This window comes from Hoplias malabaricus, chromosome X2, assembly GCF_029633855.1.
Source record: "Hoplias malabaricus isolate fHopMal1 chromosome X2, fHopMal1.hap1, whole genome shotgun sequence".
Taxonomy (NCBI): Eukaryota; Metazoa; Chordata; class Actinopteri; order Characiformes; family Erythrinidae; genus Hoplias; species Hoplias malabaricus.
In genome coordinates, this window is record NC_089819.1 from 11,263,668 (window position 1) to 11,287,349 (window position 23,682).

Below are 23,682 nucleotides of genomic sequence, written 5' to 3' on the forward strand. Positions count from 1 at the left end.
ATTTGTTATTATGTTTAAAACTATTGTTTTTGATACAGCATTCTGAAGGTCATTTCTGTAGGTCTGTTCACAAACACACACACACACTTTTAATGTTTTTTTATATACATTATTTGTGTTTTTGGTAAGTCAGAAGGCAAATGAAGAACAAAAACATTTCCCCCCAGTTGTCAGGGTCATATTCTCCCTCCCCCTTCATTCTTGGCTTCACATGTGACTCAGCACACAGCATTGCTCATGGCACATATGAGAGAGAGCGAGAGAGAGAGAGAGAGAGAGCGAGAGAGAGAGCGAGAGAGAGAGATACGACTGCCTAGTTAAATTCTGTATGATGGCTTCACTTCACCAGGCAGCAGCTGCTATTTACAGCAACACTGCATTAGCGAGCGATGCACACGCACACAACCAGGGTGTACAGTATGAGCATAAAATACACCCACTGATACATATATTCACACATACACATAGACATAAATACACACACACACACATACACACACACCTCCAATATGTTAAAGGATGAATTTACCCGTTTTTTTTTTAAATATGGTTAATTGTAGAGAGAGACAGGGAGTGATGGTTCATCGCAGATAGACCTGAGTGTAACAGTTTATTTATTACACCAAATTACCAGTTAACCTACAAATTTCTTCTGGCTGACATCGTGACTGGCGGAGTAGGAGGGCCATCCAACCCTCCAGAGACACTCCTGGTACTGAATGGTTGATTTAAGCTTTGGTCATCAGGAATCTCCCAGTGGAAGACCCAATACTATTTACAGTTCTGAATCTTAAATACTATTTAAATAAATACTATTAAATTATGTTATTATGGAGAAACTGAAAAATCTGAGAAAATCTCAATCAGTGGAAAAACACAGACAGAGTCCACTCACTGACTGCGAGAAAGACGCTATATAAAACTAATAATAAAGTGAATGCTTGAAGCAGTGTAGGTAAACACAAAAAAATAAAAAATCAATGATACACTTTAACAGAAACACAAGAGCCTAACACACGCACACACACTAAACCCTATCAAATCTAGAGCTCAGAATCTAAAGAGGGGTGTTGTGATTTTCTCAAATACAGACCTTTAAACGCAGTGGTGAAGAGACTGGGTCACTGGTGTTTCCTCTACTCCTCTATCCTCGAATTCATGACCAGCAGATACAGTTAAAGATCTAGACAGACAAGGAGAGCAAAAGTTAATCTTCCTGTTGTAATTGTTGCTGTTCCTGCAATTTGTTCATGTTTGTGTAAAAGCCCCAGCTCTTGATACGTTTGATGATATGCATTTGCTGAAATACACTTTCTGTGCTTGGTTTAGCAGAGCTGCATTTGACCCGTAAATGTATGAACTAAGGACTGGAACGATCGCTATCAGTGAGTTAATACGTACACAAGCAGGCCAAAACAGGAGAAAAAATATATTCATAATCCTTTCTCTAAATTTCACTGTTTCACTATAAATACTGCAAATTTCTAGTAGTCAGGGGTTTTAATCACAGTCCAAATGAATAAATGACATGTTTGTGTAATGAATGCTGGAAACGGAAGTGTGATCACACCAAAAGGATATAAATGTATGTATTTTTTCAAACCGATGCAGCTGAGTGATTCAGTGCTTCATGACAAAATATTACATAATATGATGATAGTGAATTTTGGGCTAAATGCATTCATAAAATGTGTATAGTTTATCGTACATTGTTTTCTCTTTAGTCAGACTTATGTACACTGACTTTAGGTGTTTTGTAGCCTGATCCATTTGCCTACTTCTATTGTGTTAATTGTCGCACCAAGTCCCAGAAGAGCTGTGTTTCATATCTCACTCAACATACCACTGTGGTGAGAAGGAGAGACAAAGCTGAATCTGATGTTGAAACTGTGAATGAAGCAACAATAAGAACGTGAGTGTGTCTGAGAGAGGGAGAGAGAGAGAGAAAGAAAAAGGAAACTAACATTCCCCATTATAAACTGAGCTGTAATATTACTTAATACATAGATTTCCATGACCATTACAGCATTCTGTCTGTATCCACAAAGAATGTCTTCCAGGACTAACCACAGATGCCAAAAATCACTGGATGCTTACACAAAAATCTGATTGTATTTGCATATAACCTACCCAAATTCTCCTGTATGTTTTAAAAATCTTGTGATTATTTCTAACAACAAATGCAATACTACTTCTTATTAAATTTAAATTAAATAATTAATAATTAAAAATCTGACCAAGGATGCAAAAAATCATATATGGCTGTGGAATTGCCTTCATTTTTGCATTGGGCTGGTTGTTTCTTGAACAGGTAAAGCACCACTACCAAATAAGGAAGCATGTAATCCAAAAGCTGCCCAAAATCGCTAATCTGTCGCTTACGCTACTGCCCTGGGACAAGCAGATTTCCACTCACACACATTTAAATATGTCAGATCCGTGTGGGAGGGGCAGATTATTTCCTGAAAAAGGGGTCGAGGACTCCCTTCAGAATTAAAATCCTAACAAATATCCCTTCTTTTTTTTGGCTACAATCTCCTCCCGTGTTCCCATAGTCTCTCCTCTCGCGTTAACTTCTTTCATTGGACCTGATCCCCATCTGCAATATTACTTTCTACTCTTCACCACTCTTCTCTCCTCCTATCTTCTCATCTTCTCTCTCCTTTTTCCATTTTTCCTCCCTATTCATCTCTCCTCCCCTTTCTTGTTCTCCTTTCTCATCTGTTCCCCCTTTCTCTTCTTTTCCTCTCTCCTACCTTCCTGTCCTCATTGTTTTAACAGAGCAGGCTGAATAAGAAACGGGCCGAAGTAGAGATGAGAGCATCGTGTTGTGTTTTTGAGTTTCTTGAATGATTCATCGCTTCGACATCAAACGCTCCAAAAGGGCTTCACGTGGAAAAACATCAGAGGGGCTATTCCCATCTCAGAGAACCAGCCACAATCATCGTGAATCAATTTGCTTAATTTTTTAATATATTATCAGCATAATTATCCCCCTGTACACAGGAAAACCCACAACGTAGTAGCACTTAGCATCATTCAAAAAAAAGTTAACAGATTGTGGAGGCTTGCAGTATTATCTCTAAGGGATACAGCTAAATTTTAGCCTAAAATGGTCAAAACACTCATGTGGATCTATTTCACTTTACAGACAAGACATTAATGAATCACTGTTTATGTGGATTATCAAAGGGTATAACTTATCTACTACTTTTTATCTTAGAACATATCAACAAGCAGAAGAACAGAAGAGGAAAGAAGTGTTACTTTCCCTGGGGAACTTTATTACTCCCCTTGGGAACTTAACCTATCCACAGCAATGAACTCACTTTTTTTTTTTTAATAAGTAAACACACACACACAGACACGCACACACACAGACACGCACACACACAGACACAGACACACACAGGCAATGTGCACTCAAATCCGCACATGTGCACTGCCAGACACTGGGGGTTAGGTTCCTTCCTCAAGGAATTGCAATGCCATAGATTTTGTGCCATTCCAGGGTATCAAACGGGTAACTTTCTGGTCAAAAGACTACTTCTCTAACTGAAAGGCTACAGATACCCCAAACGCATTTGCCCTTATGCCTATGCTTCCCTTTGATAGGAAAATGGAACAATAGCCAAAGCAAAAAAAAAATGCATATGATTTATTTGTTCCTGAATTAACTGTTGATTGTAAATATTGATTATAAGGTGGAAAAAAAAAATCAATGCCAAAATGTAACTGCAGGATCATTTAAAAGATGACAAACTAAAATTTTATTAAAAATCGTAATTACCAGAATATGTACTCTATGTGTATATATATTGTTATAGTTATTCATTTTTTTGGTCATCCTTTAAGTTGTGTTTGAACAACGTAGTGCATCACTATTCTAAAGTAATTATTAGCCTCACAAATATAACCTGATCAACAGAACAGCAAGCCTGTGGAACTAAAGCCATTGGTTCTGGGATGTTAGCTGCAACAGTGGAAACAAGACTATAATTAGGTTAGAAGTGACCCTAGGTCAGATGTGTTAACACAGATATGACTGCAGTGCCACCTGGGAAAGTGCTTTAGGTCAAACAACGGTAGCCCCATTCCATGGAATTGAGACAAACAATAGAATGAACAATGTATATTATATATTATTTAAATATGATTTGAAATACATGATTTAGTGCAATGCGATACTAGAACAAAACAGGATATATTTTCTAGCATTTTTATGGCATCAGACCACATCTTTAAGCATATTAATGACCCTATGTTTTATGAGTATTAAAAGAAAGTTTGTTTTGATTGTATTAGCTTATTTTGTTCTCTTAACATTGTATTACAAATACAACATATACTGGTATCCCACATTTAAGTTTTATGTCGTCTACATTGAGACAGAAATGGCCCAGGAGACAACTTGGTTTGTGACAGACATACACCCTTTAAAAGATCACCAAACCCTTCCTTCCCACACTAGAGAACAACTTTAAATAGCCATCCATACTCCCAAATCACAGAGACAAAAATATACCATGATGCAGAAAAATGTCTACATCTACATCTGTACGCCTACTCCAAAACCAGAAGGTCTTATACACACATGTAAAAAAGCAGCAACAAGTAACAATGACAGTACAAGTGCAATGGGATTTTAACATGATAAAGAAATGCAATTAAGTTTAAAATGAATTGATAATAATCGGATATGAAGAATTGTTTTGAGTTATAAACCAGCTGCTAGTTTGAAAATGACCTCAATTTGTTCTGTTGACAGCTTCAAGTCCTCTCCTATGGGAGTCTCACAGGGTGTTCCCCAGGGATCTATCCGAGGCCCTGTTATATTTAAAGTGTACATAAATATTTTTATGCTGTAGATAAAATTCTGTATAACTGCTGCAATCTGTATTATATCAAGTTCTAGGAAAATGCTCCATTCATTAAAAAAAAACAATCAATCAAAACAATTCAACCATCCAAATGATTCAATTATTATTAGGAAACTTAACCTACTTCTTTAGCCATTCGCAATACACAAAACAAACAAGGAAAATGTTAATATCCTAAAGGAGGTGTGAGTGAAGGAACAGAGCTTTCTCTTCCCTCAAGGGTCACAACTTTAATCACTTAACACCAAGCTACTCTACTCAAGCTAACCAGGAATTTGAAAGCACACTTAGATAGGTGATCAATCAAGGCCAGCATCATTACTGCTTGCGCGTTGTCACTTCACATAAGAGTAACTACAATCACACCAATAACCTGAGATCCTTATTCTCCCACAGGATAAAGACCTCCAGGCCTGAGTGGATGTCCTGTAGCAAAGAGAAGCAGCAAGGTGATGGGACTGGGCTTAAGAGCAGTATGGAACTGTATACTCCTCTCTCCTGGGTCTCACTCAAGCATGTGTATGACAGTTTGACATTCAAGCAGGAAAATATCTGTAGCACATGGCCCTGGGCCAGTGGCTAGTTCTCTGGGAGATAAGATAAAGAAATGAGAGTAACTGCATCTCATCTCTGCTACACACAGCAGGAGTTTCATAGTTGAGTGACTGGAGGGACTAAGTGTACAAAACACAAAAACAGCTTCTATAAAACAGCTGTGTAATTATTAATAGTGTGAATGGTTAAATATTTAATGATTTTTAATGATTTCATTGTGGCAAATGATGCTACAATACTTTATTTAAACACAAGAGCACTATGTTAATACATGCCAATATAGTGGATGCCTTGTTGATTCAGATGCACGGGTAAAACACAGTATAAAACATTTGGAAAAAAAGAGAACCGATTGTACACTGCATTTAATCTAACAAAGATCAAGTGTCCAGAGAAAAGAAGTAGTGCTTTTAACAATTTGAATACTGAGCATTGTAATACGTATTTTCAGTTTTTAATACAAATTATTATTTTTAACAATTTAACAATTTTCTAATGCAAATGAAAATACTACAATTTATATATAGTGTAAAATAGCAAGATCCATTAATCCGTAAACATTTATGAATCATGATTTAATGCTTAAATGACAGTATGAGAGCAAATTGTAATGTGCTGCTGAACAGTTAGTGGCAGGGACACAAACAGGAGCAGGCCAACTGATGATGTAGTAGATAGCAGATAGTTGTGGTTATGGAGTCTCCAGGATCAATTACAACCAGAATACTCCAGCACAGAGAGACAGAACACACACACAAACACACAGACATCTAGAGTGTGTGTGTTATGTCTATGTGTGTGCGTGCGCACGTGCATGTGTTCTCTCTATGCCCCACTTTCATTATTGAGTGTTATCATTAAACAGCATTTAAAGCCAAGCACCCTTTCATTTAGAGCATCAGGCTGAAAATAAGAGCTACATCTGCATCACACAACCCTGAAACCCATCCAGTAGCGATACAGAAACTGATGGAGGGTGAGAGAGGGTGAGCAAGCGAGAGAGAGAGAGAGAGAGAGAGAGAGAGAGAGAGAGAGAACGAGGGTGCAAGTGCAAGTGAGTGAGAGAGAAAAAGAGAGAGACAACAAGGAGAAAAACAGACAGAGAACAAGGACAGGGAGTGAGAAAAAAAGAGAATGTGAGAGAGTGTGAACAAGGAGAGAGGCAGACTGAGAAGGGAGGGAGGGGACAGAGTGTGAGAGACACAGAAAGAGAGACAAAGAGAGCAGAAGAGAGAAATTAATATCGTATTGTGAATACAGTAATATAGGTCAAAGGCACTGAGCTGTGGCAGGCTTCAGTTATTTGAGACGGCTGAGCGGAGGAGGAACTGGGCAGGGAAGCAGGATGCTGAAACTGCAGCCACAGGGCCTTCTGGCCCTTGGGCCTCTCTGTTTGGCACCACTGACTGAGCAATATGGCCAAAGTTTTGTTTTTCTCCATATCAAAATATGTAGCTGATCAATAAGGACTCACCCAGACAGGGCAGCAGTCAGTCACAGGGCAAGACACTAGGGCTGCCCCGAATACCATTTTTAGGGCTTCGGAGCCTCTGACGGGATATTTGGCGAATATTCTAATGTGGGGTGGTGTATGTTGTTGTCATTAACAAAATCCGCTTTACGACACCTGGTTTAATATCCCTCTCTCCAGGCTGCGCTGTGGCTCACAGCGTGTCTTCGCTCACTACATATCTCGCTTAATGAGGAAGTATACACAATTTAACCAGTTGGAGCAGAGGTGCTCTAATTTCAGGCACAATGCAGACAAAATGAACTGTGGCATTATCTCACTTTGTTGTAATTGTGTTGTTTTAGCATGTTAGGCTGTTTTGTATGACTGAGTTTTAGGCTTTGCTTGCACAAAGACTTTTAATGTTGATGAGCCTGAATATGGGTGGAGTGGGGAGAGCACCGTTTTTACTGCTGGAGAACCTGAATGTGGTGGACAGTTGCCTTTATCGATTACCATATTTATCCAAAAAATTGAATATCTGAATCTCAAAATTAGAATCAGAATACATACCCAACAAACAAATATTTGAATACCCAAATACTTAGGGGCCAGCCATATTGTTTAGAAACCCGCTTTAAAATTAAGTCTGCACTGCGGCTCCCAGCATAGCTCCACTCACTAACTCATAAATACACTGTGCCACTAAGGGCACAGAGTGTACATGAATAATCCAGAGCTTCGTGGAGGTGTTAAGTTGATAAAAAAACTGTAGCTTTGCCATGCTTCATTGTAAGTAGGTTGCTGTAGCGTGTTAGGCTGTTTCAGGCTTCGTTTAAGACTTTTATGTTGACGAAGGCTGAATACATGTGAAGAGGAGGGTTGCCTTTATCGCTACATTTACCCAAAACAAACAAACATCCGAATTTTAAATTTATAAGTCGAGTTCCTACCCAATGAACAAATATCTGAATATTCGAGACCAGCCCTACACCACACTTACAATTATGGACAGATTTGCACAGCCAATCCCTGTAGCAACACATGTATTTTGGACTGAGTGAGGAAACCTCACAACAATCACAGACACTGATTCATGGTTCATTAAACCATGGAGCTTTGTGGCAGCTTCACTACCTTTTGCACAACCATGTGTCCCACATCACTACCTGACTTGTGAAATGTTCTCATGACTGAATTAATTCAATTCATTCGTTTATTTACCTGCAAGCACTTTATCCTGTTCAGGGATGTGGCGGGTATGGAGCCTGCCCAGAACCACAAGGCACAAAGCCTAAAACCTAAAACTGTATTATCCCCTTTGTGCCAACTAATGAATATTAGCACCCAGGCCTACTACATGCTCCACAAATAATAAAAAAAATAAATAAATAAATAAATAAAAAAAACATACAGGAACACTGCTGTTGTGGGAGTGTGTGTATGAAAGTGGTAGAATGTGAGCATTCCCACAGTGATCTCCTGGCTGAACATGCACTTGAGCGGCAGCATTAAACGAAGCTTTGGATGCATCAACACGTCTGAGTTGTTTCTGTGTGTTTGAGTGTGTGCTACAAGCCTTCAACGGCTCTTTTTCACAAGAGAGGGAAAAACTAAGTCTCTCAGCAACCCCCAGGCACTGCACTAGCCCAGATTTCTACTCCACAAAATTAATACCCAAACCAGCATTAGCATAGGCCGTGTGTGCGAGCATGAGAGAGAGAGAGAGAGAGAGAGGGAGAGTGAGTGAGTGAGTGAGAGAGAGAGAGAGAGACAGAGAGAGACAGAGAGATATCAGCAGAACCTGAAGGGAAAAAAAGCTTCTTCTGTTTGCTCTTTCATTCACCTGAATCGAGTCACACTAATTCAACCCCATCATAAAGAATATGCAGAAGCACACATATGACATACAATTTTGGCTGTTTGTTTTCCTTTCCTGGCAAAAAAACCTCAAAAAGTACTGTTTAGTAATGTGCAGTTCATCAGCAGGCGGCAAAACTGTGTGAGACTGTCTCCAGAGGAAAGTTGTGTATTTCTACAACAGGTGTCAGTCAGTCAGTCAGCGACTCAGTAGGAGACAGTGACTCTTGTGGGCAATGTGTCCCATTACTGAAGCAGCGAGGTCCATTGTCAGCAGTGTGGAACAATTTTACAGCAGAAGATAAAAATGTCTAATATCAGCATTTTGACTGTTTGAGCTTCTTTTCTCTGAAACCAGGCACGTCTGTTGCTTCTGATTTTAAAAACAGCCTACGCATAACCAGTGCATTCAAAACACAGATAAAGAAGACATTACTGGGTACAATGGTAAATTACAGAGCATTCACAACACTATAAGAAGTCCACAGTAGGCCTGGATCAGCGGGTTTAGAGCACCCCCACTCTTTCTTTAATCCAGGCCACTGTGTCACAAGCTGGTCCTTCTGTTGAAGTTGTAACAGCCGATAACAGAGTATGATGCCTAAGCTTGAACATGCGTGCCCGAACACACACAAACACACAGACAAATATACACATACATTTGTTCACCTTCTGTTATGGCTTCTTCATAACCAGGGTTGCAGTGGGTGCGGTGCCTACCCTTACACATTGGAGGCTACAAGGAACACACCCTGGACAGAGCACCAGTTCATCACAGGGCAGCACACAGTCAGCAGTGGACAATTTCGCACACCCAATCTACCTAGCAACATGGGATTTTTAGATTGTGGGAGGAAACCAGAGCTATACAGAGAGACCAAAATGAGAAAATGATTTATTCTAAAATAATCACTACAGCTCTTCCATCCTGAAAAAAAAAATCTCTATCAAAATTTGCATTAAAAGGTTTTTTTGTTGTTGTATCACTTTTATATAAAATATAATATACAACGATATTCAAATGTGAAGTAAGTTCCATCTTTATGCTTCTATTTATGTAGCTGTTCTCTGATTTGTAGTGTACAAACACACACTGTACTTTGGAGACTTCAGTTGAATAAATCAGTACGTATGCTAGAAACAGAATGGAAAAAAAAACAACACTTCTTCAAGAAGGGAACTAACACAAATAAAATCTTTGCCTTTATTCCTACATTGATGCTGTTGGGAAATAAAATGAAATAAAGATTCTGTAGTCTCCAATTCAGCAACTAAGCCATACATTTTTTTTTTTGAGGCTTCAAATGGATAACTCTTACTGTATTGTTAGTCAAGACAACAGGAGCACTGTAGCCTACAGCTGTTAATGGACATTGCTGTATTAAACTTACATCTAAAACATGACTGCACCACTCCGTTAAGTCAACTTCATTAGAAAGCATGTTCTGTCCATGGACGTCTGTAACAGATTATACTATTTTGTCAACTTTCACCTGTGACTGGGAAACAGCCAGTATAATGACAACAAGTGGCCTAGATGTATTAGACATGCTGTACTAAACCTACTCCAGGTGGGGGGTATGCTCTATGGGGCATGTATAATGGCTACCAAGCCATTTATTCAGGGAATAGAAAGCTGTTTCAGATTTTCATCCTAAGAGACTCTACAGGGGAAAACTACAGAAGAAGTATGTAAACAATTTCATAAATATTGTTTTCCACGTTGTTGGTAAAAATGACTCTGCATGTTTAAATAGGGAATTTCATTCTGGAGCCCGTGTAGAGGTTCCACTGCTTAAGAACTATCAATGATTATCAAAGCTGTCCACAACTGGCTCAAGTTAGTAGTGTCATCAGATTTAGTATGATGCCCAAGCTAGTCTAATGGTAGAGTTCAGTCTGTGTTTTTGCATGTATATATGTAATATGTGCACACACACACACACACAAAGTGAAAATGTAGGTTATTTGTCTCTGCAGGAAGTGAGCAAGCTTTCTCTAAAAATGTTAAATATATCTTCACTGTACTCAACAGGAAGCATGCCACAACAGCTCTCTCTCTCTTTCTCACACACACATATACACACAGGAAATCACCTCAATCAACCACATTTGTGCACACTACCATTTTACACACTCATACCTTTAGTAGAATGAACATGTATATATATATACAGACACAAAATGTATGCTACTGATTCAAAGAGAAGTCTGTGAATCCAAAAGGAATTTACAGTCAGAGATAGCAAAGAGATTACTGATAGAATGTGTCTCTCCCTCACACACACACACAGCTTCCCTGTTCTGTCACACTACACACATCAGTAGCTTTTTACACCATAAAATATTTAGAGTCTATAGCAGAAGAATTAAATCGCTCCCTCTCTCTCTCAAGATTAATTCGTAAAATGTGCTTGTATGTGTACGAGAGCATTCATGTGTTCATACTGATGCATTTTACAAATATATTTTTACTTAACTGAGCATGCAAATAAAGCATGAATTAAAATACACACACACACAATGTCCAGGTTATTTAAGATTCACCCATTATGTATATACAATTTCAATTGTGAACGCATGTGTGGTAAAAAATCTCCATAGTAAAGATAACTGACACTCACTGGAGAAGCTGCACAAGCTTAAAAAAAAAAAAATTTCAGTGTACACAGTCACTGGGGGATATGAAGCACCTGCCATCCCACAAACTGAAAACCTTTTTTGCGAGCTGCCCAAGTCATTAAACATGGGATAAAACAAGCCGTTCTGATTCTGTGTTGTTTCTAACGTAGAATTATGTCCTACTCTTAGTGCATTTCCACCAACATGGAACAGGCTCTGTTCCAGTTCGCGAACCTAATTTTGAACCGTTTAGCGCATTTCCACCATCAAAAATAGTTTCTGTAACCCAAAAATTTCATTCGCAGTGGAAACCAAAGAATAGTAGGTTTTTCAGCACAAACTGTGACAATATATGTGGGCGTGTGTAGTTGTACAGGAGCAAGGAGCAATGGCAACACCCACAAATACTTCTACGTCTTCTTATCGACAAAATGTCATTCATGTTTGCTTTTTGGAGAATAACAAATATCTGTAACCGCAGCACTGATGCTCACAGGTAGTCTATACACTCCGCCATCTTTACTGCCGTTGTGCAATGCCCTCTGTTGATGACGTATTCATCTTCTGTTCCACTAAAACTGGTGTAAAGCACCACGGTTCTTATAAGCTTGAATGGAACCTGTTCAAGAACCAGAGTTCTTCTGTTGGAAAAGGGCAAAACATACACAACCAGCGCTCGAAATATGTGCACTGGTTAAATATGGTGAAAACAAGAATGGAGAAGAAAGAGAACCAAGAAAAAACTGCTTCTGCTCCTCGTGCCTTATGGGTGTGTACCTGCATTAAAGTGATCTGTGGCTCATTTTCATTTAAAGGAACAGGCGTGGACACTGCTGTTGTCATTTGATCCTTGTGTTATTTTACAGACTTTATATTAAGACCACAGGGAAGTGTGTTAAATTGGGTAAAATGAGACTTACTTGACCCCTATTACCTGCCCCTACCACTGGATTTCAGAGCAGTGAAACCAGCAGATTTTTGCAGTGATGGTGCACAATTTAATGCCTTTAGGAGGAGTCAAAGTGGAATTTGGGAAAGATTTAACGTAAGTATCTGAACGAATGCAATCAAAACTTGCACCACAATGTCCCAAACCTAGAATCTAGATGCAGTCCAAAGAGCAAGAAGGCTCTTGGTCTGGGAAAATGTTCAGCTTTTATGCTTGTCTAGATCCATCTCTGACCATGTACAAATATGTCTTCCTGATCTTATCCTAATCCAATCGCAGTGCATCTTGGGGGTGTTTACACCTGGCTTTTAATTCAGTCAAGTAAAATATGCGATGATGCAAGGTATAAACAACCTCTGTATGTGCGAGTAAGTGTGTGTGTGAGAGAGTGTGATCAGAGACCAAGAGATCAGCCAAGCTCGCTATTTGGCACCTCTCCAGCCGGAGATGATGTCATCATTCAGCTCCCAGAACTCTTAAGGGATTTGGGCCGCGTTTGCATAAATTCATGCACTAGGCTTTAAGACAGCAGCCTGGATACCACACAGAAAAAACACCCTCTCACATACACTAAGAAGTACTGGTACATGTACACTGTCAGTGTGGAGGTACAATCATGGGTACATATTCTGTACCTTGAATTAGAGAACATTGTACCTTATTCTATTATAATTGTGTTGATTCCATTCACCACTTTTCATTTCCAGGACTTATAAAATATTGTTTTATTTTACACATTCACCTCTCTTTCTGGAGGACAGAATGTTTGTACCTTTAGGGACCAGTAATGTACCTCTACTGTTCCCTTGTTTTTTTTTTGAGATTATAATATACACACACGATTATACATACAGTCAAATAAACTAAGGCAAACAATTCTACAGATGAGGCTCAGGCCCTCTCAGGCCCTGAGAGTCTGTGTATGAAACTCGCCCCCTGTCGTAACACTTGCACCCTAAGCCTTGTACCCATAATTTTCCCCAGTAAGTGTGCTCTTGGGCACCCCTCTCAAAAATATGCATCAGGCAACTCTTTTGTGAAGGGCATTACTCATGTGTGCCTGTGACATTCCTCACAAAAATAACTAGATGGAAAACTGAGAACCTTTAACACTATGTGTAACTGGAATTTTTTTCTTTATTTACACTGATGTGGTTTGGTAATGCTTTAAAAATATTGAAGTTGGAAAACAAGTTCCTGTTTAACTTGCCGTAATATAAATGTCAGGCAGTTCATAACAGCATATCATGGAAATCTGGTTTTCTGTTCATAAACTACAAAACTGAAGACATTAAAATGATATTCACACAAGAAAACTTGTGACCATGACATTAATGGACAGTCTAATAAATGTAATACTATTTAATACTAAACCCAAGCACTTTCACATTTTATACATATTACATACCATATACATTTTACATGTAGCTCTAAACGATTTTATTTTCATTATTCATTCATTGTCTGTATGCACTTTTCCAGTTCAGGGTTGCTGAAGCCTACCTGCAATCATTGGGCACAAGGCAGGAATACACCCTGGAGGGGGCGCCAGTCCTTCTCAGGGCAACACACACACACACACATTCACTCACACCTACGCACTTTTTGAGTCACCAATCTACCTACCAACGTGTGTTTATGGACCGTGGGAGGAAACCGGAGCACCCGGAGGAAACCCACACGGACACAGGGAGAACACACCAAAATCCTCACAGACAGTCACCCGGAGCGGGAATCGAACCCACAACCTCCAGGTCCCTGGAGCTGTGTGACTGCGACACTACCTGCCGCGCCACTGTGCTGCCCAACTATTTTATAAAATGTTATAAATTAGATGTGGCTGTAAACTATGTGGAAGGATGTTTATGCAGAAGTGATGTGCACCGTTGGAGGGGCACAAAGCAAAATGTGTCCTTATTCTGATCTCATTCTCTGACCCCTTGAACGCTTGTGCCTCTTTTGCTCACACTTCAACACTGACATCAAACTACACAAGACCCTAGGATAACAATTGGAATGGGTTACCTCCGTTTTCAAGCTCAGTGGAGTATGTGTGTGGAATACTGTGCTGTACTGAACTTCACTCATTCTGAAGTCATTCCCAGAAATCTCCACAGCTTTAAGACACACACACACACTGCTGCATTAGTCTCCTGCTTATGAAATGCTAAGTATGATCAAGAAATGAAAGAGAGAGAGAAAATGAGAGAGAGAAAGATATTTTGCAAGTACAGATACATATGTAGGAGGTGAGTAGTCTAATAATACACTCTGCAATATTTTTGTCTTGATATGGGCTTAGATAATATATGCCTTGAATCAAATTTAGTACACACCTATCATCCAAAACATTAAAATTACCTCTTTGTTTCTCCACTCACTGTCCATTTTATCAACTTCACTTAACACAAGTGCATTTTGTAGTTAAACTGGAAGGTAATACTAAGTGGTAGATCATTCTTAGTCCTGCAGTGACATTGACACGGTGGTGGTGTTTTGTTGTGCTGGTATGTGTGGATCTGAAACAGCAGTGCTGAATTGCCAAGTCACTGGCCAATCTATTAAACCCATCTATGTTGGAGGTCCATCTTGTAGGCTAGTATTAAAACCTAAATATATTTATTAAAAAAAATAATAATAACATTAAAAACTTTTTCATTCATTCATCCATCCATTATCTGTAACCGCTTATCCAATTCAGGGTCGCGGTGGGTCCAGAGCCTACCTGGAATCATTGGGCGCAAGGCGGGGAATACACCCTGGAGGGGGCGCCAGTCCTTCACAGGGCAACACAGACACACACACACACATATTCACACCTACGAACACTTTGGAGTCACCAATCAACCTACGAACGTGTGTTTTTGGACCGTGGGAGGAAACCGGAGCATCCGGAGGAAACCCACGCGGACACGGGGAGACCCGCTATGACACCGCTGTATCTGATCCACTTGTACCTGCACAACACAAACTAACACAGTGTTTTATGTGGGCTAGCAAAGTGTGCAGAACAAATTTATTTATTTATTTATTTATTTTTTTACATTTACTGAGTACTCTAAGCGCAGTTGTTTAATATATGGACCTGATTTAAAAAAAGAGCTTCAATAAGTAATGATCTGGCTAATCAGTGTATAAACAAATTCTAAAAATGTGACAACGGTCATCCATTTTCCTATGAAAAACACCATAACATCCCTAAATATGAGAGAGAGAGAGAGAGAGAGAGAGAGAGAGAGAGAGAGAGAGAGAGACCAACATCTAGGCCACTGAGTCATCCAAGCATAGAGTTTTTGTGGATTATTTTTTCTTGGTCTTTAACTTAGGCTGTGCTCTGAGTGCATGTTATGACCATTGCTGTAGGAGTGTCTGTAAGAGTGGAGCGAGTGGAAGCTCAGGGTTTAGAGTCAGGATTTTAGCTTTTATCCCTCTAAAGTCTGCCTGCAATTAATTTGGGAATTAATTTAGGCTCAACACAGGCAGAGCTCCCACCCCCCATTTATTCATTGCTCTGATGTTAAAAAATGTACCATGAAAAAAAAATTGAAAAGAAGAAAAATTAAAAAAGGGGTCTGAAACGATGCATTTGATCATCATTAGCTCTAACACTTTTTTTTTTTTTTAAAGACGGAAAATATTGCGCGTTGTTAGGTCAACTCGTTTTAGGAAGCTTTGCTTCAGGGAAAAAACAAGTATGAGCAGTGACCAGAAACAAAAACTGAGAACATTACTTCAGAAATGAGTAAAGAAGTAGGTTTGAAGCGAAAAAAATTTTTTTCATATAATTCCAATCACCAATCACAAAAGCACATTTTAAGGTTTACAGGTATGACTGTGTTTGTGTTACATAGAATGTGCATATGGGAGAAATGTGTGGTTGTTTTACAGTAGAATTTGCAGCGACTGTAACCAAACTAAATTCCTTGTATGTGGCCAATACATCCTGATTCTAATTTTCATATATCACAGTTAAAACATTGATAAATTTATAACATAATCCTTGTTTGCTAACTAACTAGTTAGCATTCTATATACTGCTATCAAATACTGGCTGTTCACAATCACAAATTCGTAAAGGCGTGATCATGTGATGTTTCAATCAATGTTTACATTTCCCTTGTGTCACTACAGTTACCTTATCTGCAGTTTAACTTAATAGTAGGGTTAATATATGGTTCTGCACAAACATTAGCACAAATATCTAAAACATCACAGAATCAAACCCTAGCACATCTTACATGCTTTAATTTATTTCTTTGAATATTGAGCAAAAACATTTATTATGTTACAGCTAGCATAAATGCTAAAATAGAATTATATAGAGAATGAGCTAATATCATTTTAACAAACTAGTGACTGACATCTGCACCTTTCTTTATTTTTAGTTGTTATTTTTGTGATTGGAAATAAAAAGTTAAAATGCAGATATTTTAACAGATAACACAGGGGTAAACATTGTGCTCCTCGTGTAGAATATTATCCCAAGTAAATTATATTCTTGAAATTAGTCAAATTTAAATATGTCTGATTCATCCATCCATCCATCCATTATCTGTAACCGCTTATCCAATTTAGGGTTGCGGGGGGTCCAGAGCCTACCTGGAATCATCGGGCGCAAGGCAGGAATACACCCTGGAGGGGACGCCAGTCCTTCACAGGGCAACACAGACACACACACATTCACTCACACACTCACACCTACGGACACTTTCGAGTCACCAATCCACCTGCAACGTGTGTTTTTGGACTGTGGGAGGAAACCGGAGCACCCGGAGGAAACCCACGCAGACACGGGGAGAACACACCAACTCCTCACAGACAGTCACCCGGAGCGGGAATCGAACCCACAACCTCCAGGCCCCTGGAGCTGTGTGACCGCGACACTACCTGTTGCGCCACCAAATATGATTAGAGTTGACCAATATTTCAGACCCATGGTGTGTTGATGACGTACACTCTAGAATGGCAGAACGTTTAGTGATAAAGGCTTATAATTATATATGCATTTTATAGATTTTATACATCATGTGGAATTAAATGTGCATTTTATACAAATATTTGCGCATATACATTTCATTATATATATATATATATATAAAATATATATGCGCAAATATTTTTGATTTTTCTGTGAAATCTTGGTGTGTTCTCCCCGTGTCTGCGTGGGTTTCCTCCGGGTGCTCCGGTTTCCTCCCACAGTCCAAAAACACACGTTGCAGGTGGATTGGTGACTCGAAAGTGTCCGTAGGTGTGAGTGTGTGAGTGAATGTGTGTGTGTCTGTGTTGCCCTGTGAAGGACTGGCGTCCCCTCCAGGGTGTATTCCCGCCTTGCACCCGATGATTCCAGGTAGGCTCTGGACCCCCCGCGACCCTAAATTGGATAAGCGGTTACAGATAATGGATGGATGGATGGATTTTTGATTTTTGTGTGTGTGTGTGTGTGTGTGTGTGTGTGAGACTACTCATCATATACTGTGCATCCCTACAAGAAAGAGTTTTCAAAATACAACGTAACCAAAATAAAGTGCTACACAAAAGTATTTCTGCTGCAAACTGCCTTTCACCCCCTAAGTTACCTCTGCTCTCCTCATCAGGTCAATGTGTGCGTGATTCCCATAAGTCCCTCTTCTGCTGTCCCACAATGCCGTGGGGTTCAACCCTGGCTGGACAGAGCTGTCATCTTTCGTTCCTGACTCACCGCTCCCCCGGAGTCAGTCTGTGAGACTCTGTACGTGTATTGACCGCTCTAGGGGCCACTGCAGAGAACAGAATACACAACTAAAAATATGCAGATGTGTTCCCCCACACAGTTCACATTAGGCTGGAGCACATTAATATTCCCAGTAGACATTTGGTCTGTCCCAAAATCTAGTGAGCCGTCTACATAGAGAGCATTTTACGTCATAATGTGTGCACTCCCGATACGTAGGATGTCCCAATTCTTAGATACCTTAAACATGCTGCCTACTGGAGTACCTTAATCTGGTCGAATTTTAAGGCAGCATCAAACGGTTCCTCAGCTGTGAAGGCAATCCCATGATGCAATGCCAGCACAACTCCCATCTATTTTTCTCTTCTTCCAGAGCAAAAATAATATAAAAAAATCATGATTAAAACAGGAAGAGCAGAATCCATCGCACTGACACACTGAGGCGACACTAGCCACTGATGTAAGTAAACACAGGTCGTGTGCAGTGGGCAGGAACAAGCCATGAGGCAATCGCTCTTTAACGTCTCAATTATCTGCCTCGTAAGGAATCAGTTAGAACACTGCCTACTTAAACAGCTGCCTACATAGTCAGTGCCTACTTAAGCTGCTTACTGTTTTTGTAACAGACCTATTGTAGCACATACGTGTGTGTGTGTGTGTGTGTGTTACAACAGGTCTGTTACAAAAATAGTGAGCTAATGTATACACACACAAAAGCCGGATAAATTTCAAATCCAACACTGACACCATTAGTTCTGAAACAATTATACTAATAATCGCCATATATATCTATTTATCACTGATTACATTGCATATCACCGTTACAAGCCCAGTGTGACAAAGATGTCTTAATAATAACTCAACCCTCAAGCTCAAATAAACAAACTTTAGTTCACACCAGATATCCAGCCAGACCTCATAAATTCCAAACAATATTTAAAAATCTAGGCTTCTTTCACTGTTTCAAACAGTTTATGTGGTTGGAACAGCATGGTGAGTAACACTACTTCTGTGATTTCTTGAGCACTCATTCACTTCATTAACACTGATAACATGCTTCGATATTGATGAGAAGATCGTCTGCCATATGTCATCAATGCAAAAAGTATGTTTGCTTATTTGATGAAACTGAAAGGGCTATGAAATTTACCAAGACTGCTAATAAAAATAATAAGATGTAAATAACAACTGCATTATCATAAACTAACAAACAAGACGTTGTTTAAAAAAACCAAAAAAAAAAAAACCTTGGATATATACATTAATTCCTACTAAAATACTTGTAATGTTACATAATGAACACAAGGTAAACATAAGACCAATAATACTAAACTAAAACAACCAGTACAGAAAAATAACCTTTAGTGTAGTTTGTGTCACTGAGTCGATTCGTAGAAGCACTTTCTTCTCAAAAATAAGGCGACACTGTTTAGCTGCACAGGGTAATCTCACCAGATCCAGAATAATGAGCTCAGACTCTATCTCACACTGCACACAACGCCACAGCTGCTGTTAAACAACTCCAGATAAACAGCAGCACTTCCTGTGAGAGAGGAAGTGAGAGCACACAGCCATTATTGTAAGAGGAAGTTATAATTAAAGTGGAGGTTAGGGGTCAATCCATAGAGGAAAAAGCCCTCAACAGAAAGGCAACCGTTTACCCTTTTATTTAGTTTCCTACTTCACTGCTATTCCTGCTACTACAGAGAGAGAGAGAGAGAGAGAGAATGAAAGAGGAAAAAACATTTTGAGAAAGTGTATGAGAGAAAGAGGCAGAAGGTGTTGAAATAGAAAGAAATAAGAGATTTTCCGATAATTCAAATGAGCAAGAGAGTAAAATTGGTGAACAAAGATATAAAAAAGAGAAACAGAGAATAAAACAAAACAAAGGATGCTGCACCATCTGCCTTCAAAAATAAAAAATGTACGTGCATTTAAAGGGAGGAGGGGGCTGAGACAGTTTTCTGAAATTGCCAGCCCATATCTCATATCTGTTAACTGCAAACCTTTTCTGAATGTTTTGTAGAACCTATTATAAAAAGTGACACTATGTAGTAAATTTACCTTAAGCTTAAGGCTTCAAATCATCAGATTCAGCACAATGTAAAACGGGCTCCTTTCTAATTTTAAACTGCTTGGCGCATTTCCACTAATAAAAATAGGTTCACAGCGGGAACAAAAGAATAGATGGTTTTTCAGCACGAATTGTGATGATATCTATGAGCATGTCTAGTTGTACAGGAGCAAGGAGCAATGGCGACACCCAAAAAGAGTTCACAGTGTAGTCCTCTACATCATTTTATGGCCAAAAATTGATCCATAAAGGCTGGTTCGCTGAAAAGCACCAAGGTTCTTACAAGCCAGTCGAACCAGTTCAAGAACCAGAGTTGTTTTGGTGGAAAAGAAATACCTAGCCATACATAGTCTTCCTTTAAACTCCCCAATTATTCCAGCAGATCACTAAGCAAATGTTCTGAAAATATTCAGTTACATTTATACATAATATTATATATTATATACATTTATATATTAGTTTATTCAGTTACAACACTAAGTATATTCACTTTCATTCTATCATTCAATAAATCTTGTATTTATCAATAAATATAAAACAGTCAATATGCAAAAACGTTAATGCACTACTTTTACGAGGTATTGTGTCAGAGAAGCACATAATTTCTGTTTGTTGCACTATATTGTCACGAGACTAATAATCGTCTCTCTGACGTTATGGCTGCCAAATTAACATCATGAAATATTTTGGTTCAATGTCAGTGTAAACTCTACACAAATCAGAATTAAAATGCAATAACACATGGATAAAGGACCCTAACTACAAGTAAACACAACTCAGGACTGTAATCTTCATTACACACAAGCCTGTGTGGCTTTAGTGAACACCTAGATACAGTTTGAGCAGGTTCAATTTTGAAGTTATATTTACAGCAACTATGGATCTCTAGTTCTTCTTGGCAATGTTTCTGAAAGATCATTAAAATAAATAAATAAATGTGTTTCTGAAAGCACAATTGCCAAGCCTGATGTAAGCATTAGCATGCGTAATAAATGAAAGTTAACAGGTGGATGGTCACCTACATGCTAACTAATTGCTAGCTACCTTTAATCCTTACTTCTAAAGTCAGAATTACAGCTTGCAGTTGATTTTAAATGCAGGACATTAACAGATATAAGCAAAGCATTTTATAAGCAAAGCACAAGCATACAGATGATGTCAGGAATATCCCAGCTGGGTGAAGCAGAAGGCTTTTAGTCTGTGGAAGGTGGAAACTAAAAATAGAACACTACTCATTACCTCACATCCCCTCTTCACGACAGAGCCGTCCGTCAGAGAGGGGGAAAACGAGGGAGAGGGCAAAAGAAAAAGAGAGGAAGACTTAGAAGAAAGAAAGCATGACAGGAAGGAAGAAAGAGCGTGAGAGCAAGCAAAAGAGAGGAAATTGGGGTTCTATCCCAAATCATGCCTACACCATCACCCACACAGAGCCTAAATTGGCAGTTCTGTACAATTCCTTCACTCAACTTTCCATTAAAGTGACAGCTCAGCAAGCATTCCTTTTCACATTTCTCCCCTTAACTCAAATATAAGTGACATACTTTATTGCGGAAGTTTACCTTTCTAATTTTCCACCAGAGCTACAAGGTTAATGTAGCTAACACCTAATGGAAACTTATGCTACCCAAAAGAGCACTGTGTCCGATTCCTGACACTTCCCAGAAACTGGGTCGATCTGTTAGTTAACCTCAAATGGACTTCCTAATGTCACTTCGGGTGATGCATAATAATTTTTGTAAATTCCTGTAGACTCCATTTACAATACGACTGACACATGAGAAAATCAAACAAAATGAATGGAATATATAACAGAGTACAAAACATGAAGAGGAGTAATAACATGGGTCAGTCTGTGCTAATGCATATAAAGGTTGAATTTGAACGGTGGGAGAAAGTTTGCCTGTTGCCTTTGTGGGAGTGAGAGAGTTCCAAAACCATGGTCTGGAGAAGGCCCAGACAGGAGTTCCTAGAAAGGACGATTTGGGATGATGTGGATATCTGAAATTTACCATGTACATGTCTGCCAAAACAGACACAGATTTTTTAAATGGATATATATGATAAAATCAGGAGGACAAAGAGACAAACTACCAGCTCCTGGGTGGCCAGTTTTGTAAATGTTGACCTTTTCATCAGCAGAACATGAATTCTATCCTTCATGATACACCTTTCATCCAAGGCCTAGAGTAGAAGAGAACAAACCCGGTCTTGCTCTCTCCGGGTGTGTAGAACGGCCTTCTCATACATCACGCTGTATGATAACACTCAATGCAGACATCTGAAAACCTGCTTACAAAATCAAACTTGGCAACCAGTGTTCTCCTTCAAACATATTGAAATGAATATTTGGTACTTCGTGTGACTCGGAAGATGCATGTGCTATAGTCTGCTACTTTGGTAGTCAGGATGCACCTTTATGGGAATTCTGGGCCTATACCATAATCTGATTTTATACATGTACATATCATGTAATACAATACTGAAATACGGTATAACCAGGATTAACAATATAGACAAATATATCATTAATTTTCTAAATGATTTTACTTTTCACCCAACCTTAAGCAAAAAAATAAATATACATATATATAAATGAAAGGCGTCTCCCAAACAAAAATATAAGCCACATTTAGTAAGCTAACAGGTCATGTAAACTCTTTTAATCAACAAGCTATATAAAATAGAGCTATTCAAACTAATAGTACTAATAATATTAATAATAATAATAATAATAATAGTACAGTATTATAAGTAAATGTTAACTTAAAGCAAAGGACTAAACATGAATAAATACCAGTGAAACTTCAGCAATATAAATATTCAAAAATATAGTGATACACAAATAAGAGCTTCAGCACTGCATTATTTTGCCGCTCCACACTCAGAGGGAGAAGAATCTTAGCCAAATCATTTTTGTTTTTTTATACATCAATCTTTATTATTATTATTATTATTATTATTATTATTAATCAAAGCGAAGTATAGGTCAAGACTAATCATCGGTCTGACGTTGCTAATAATTCCTCAGAATTTCAGAAATATGTCGTCACTGTGGTTTTCTATATTCCACTTCTTTAGAAAAACTGTCCTCTAGTAACATTTGTGTGTCCAACATATTTTCACAGTAACTCTGAATCATACCAAGACAATGAAATCTTAATGTGGTGAAATTTGAGATGTCACAATTGCCAAAATTAGCCTGACACCAATAGACTCAGCTTAGTCATGATTACCGATGAACTTTTGAATGCCCATCTGTCTCCTTCTTGACATCTGCAATGCTCCAAAATGACTCCAGGGATGAGAGACAGTCAGCAGAAAAACTCTTTTGAGAGAGGGAGCGAGACAACCTTGGACTTCAGTTTTAATAATCCACAAAAGCATGTCATAAGGCCTAACAGTACAGTACAACCATCAAAGCCTGGCTATAAGTGTAGCAGACACCCAGGGAAGGAGCAGACGCGGGCAGAGGAAGAGTTTAATGATACACAGTCTCATGTTTGATACTATTTTCAATCCGGTTCAAAATTACATATGATTTTCAGTTTATTCTCATACTCATACACACAGTTCTCATACTGA

At 38.8% G+C, this 23,682-nt stretch overlaps 1 protein-coding gene across 2 annotated transcripts in view; it reads right to left on the minus strand.

Moving 5' to 3' along the window:
- Window positions 1-23,682, minus strand: part of LOC136676579 (serine/threonine-protein kinase TAO3-like) — a 72,425-nt gene that overhangs the window by 41,471 nt on the left and 7,272 nt on the right. For both annotated transcript variants that reach the window (XM_066653680.1, XM_066653679.1), the window contains exon 2: window positions 1,094-1,183. The gene's annotated coding sequence lies outside the window, so the exon portion shown is untranslated. The remainder of the gene's footprint in view (window positions 1-1,093; window positions 1,184-23,682) is intronic.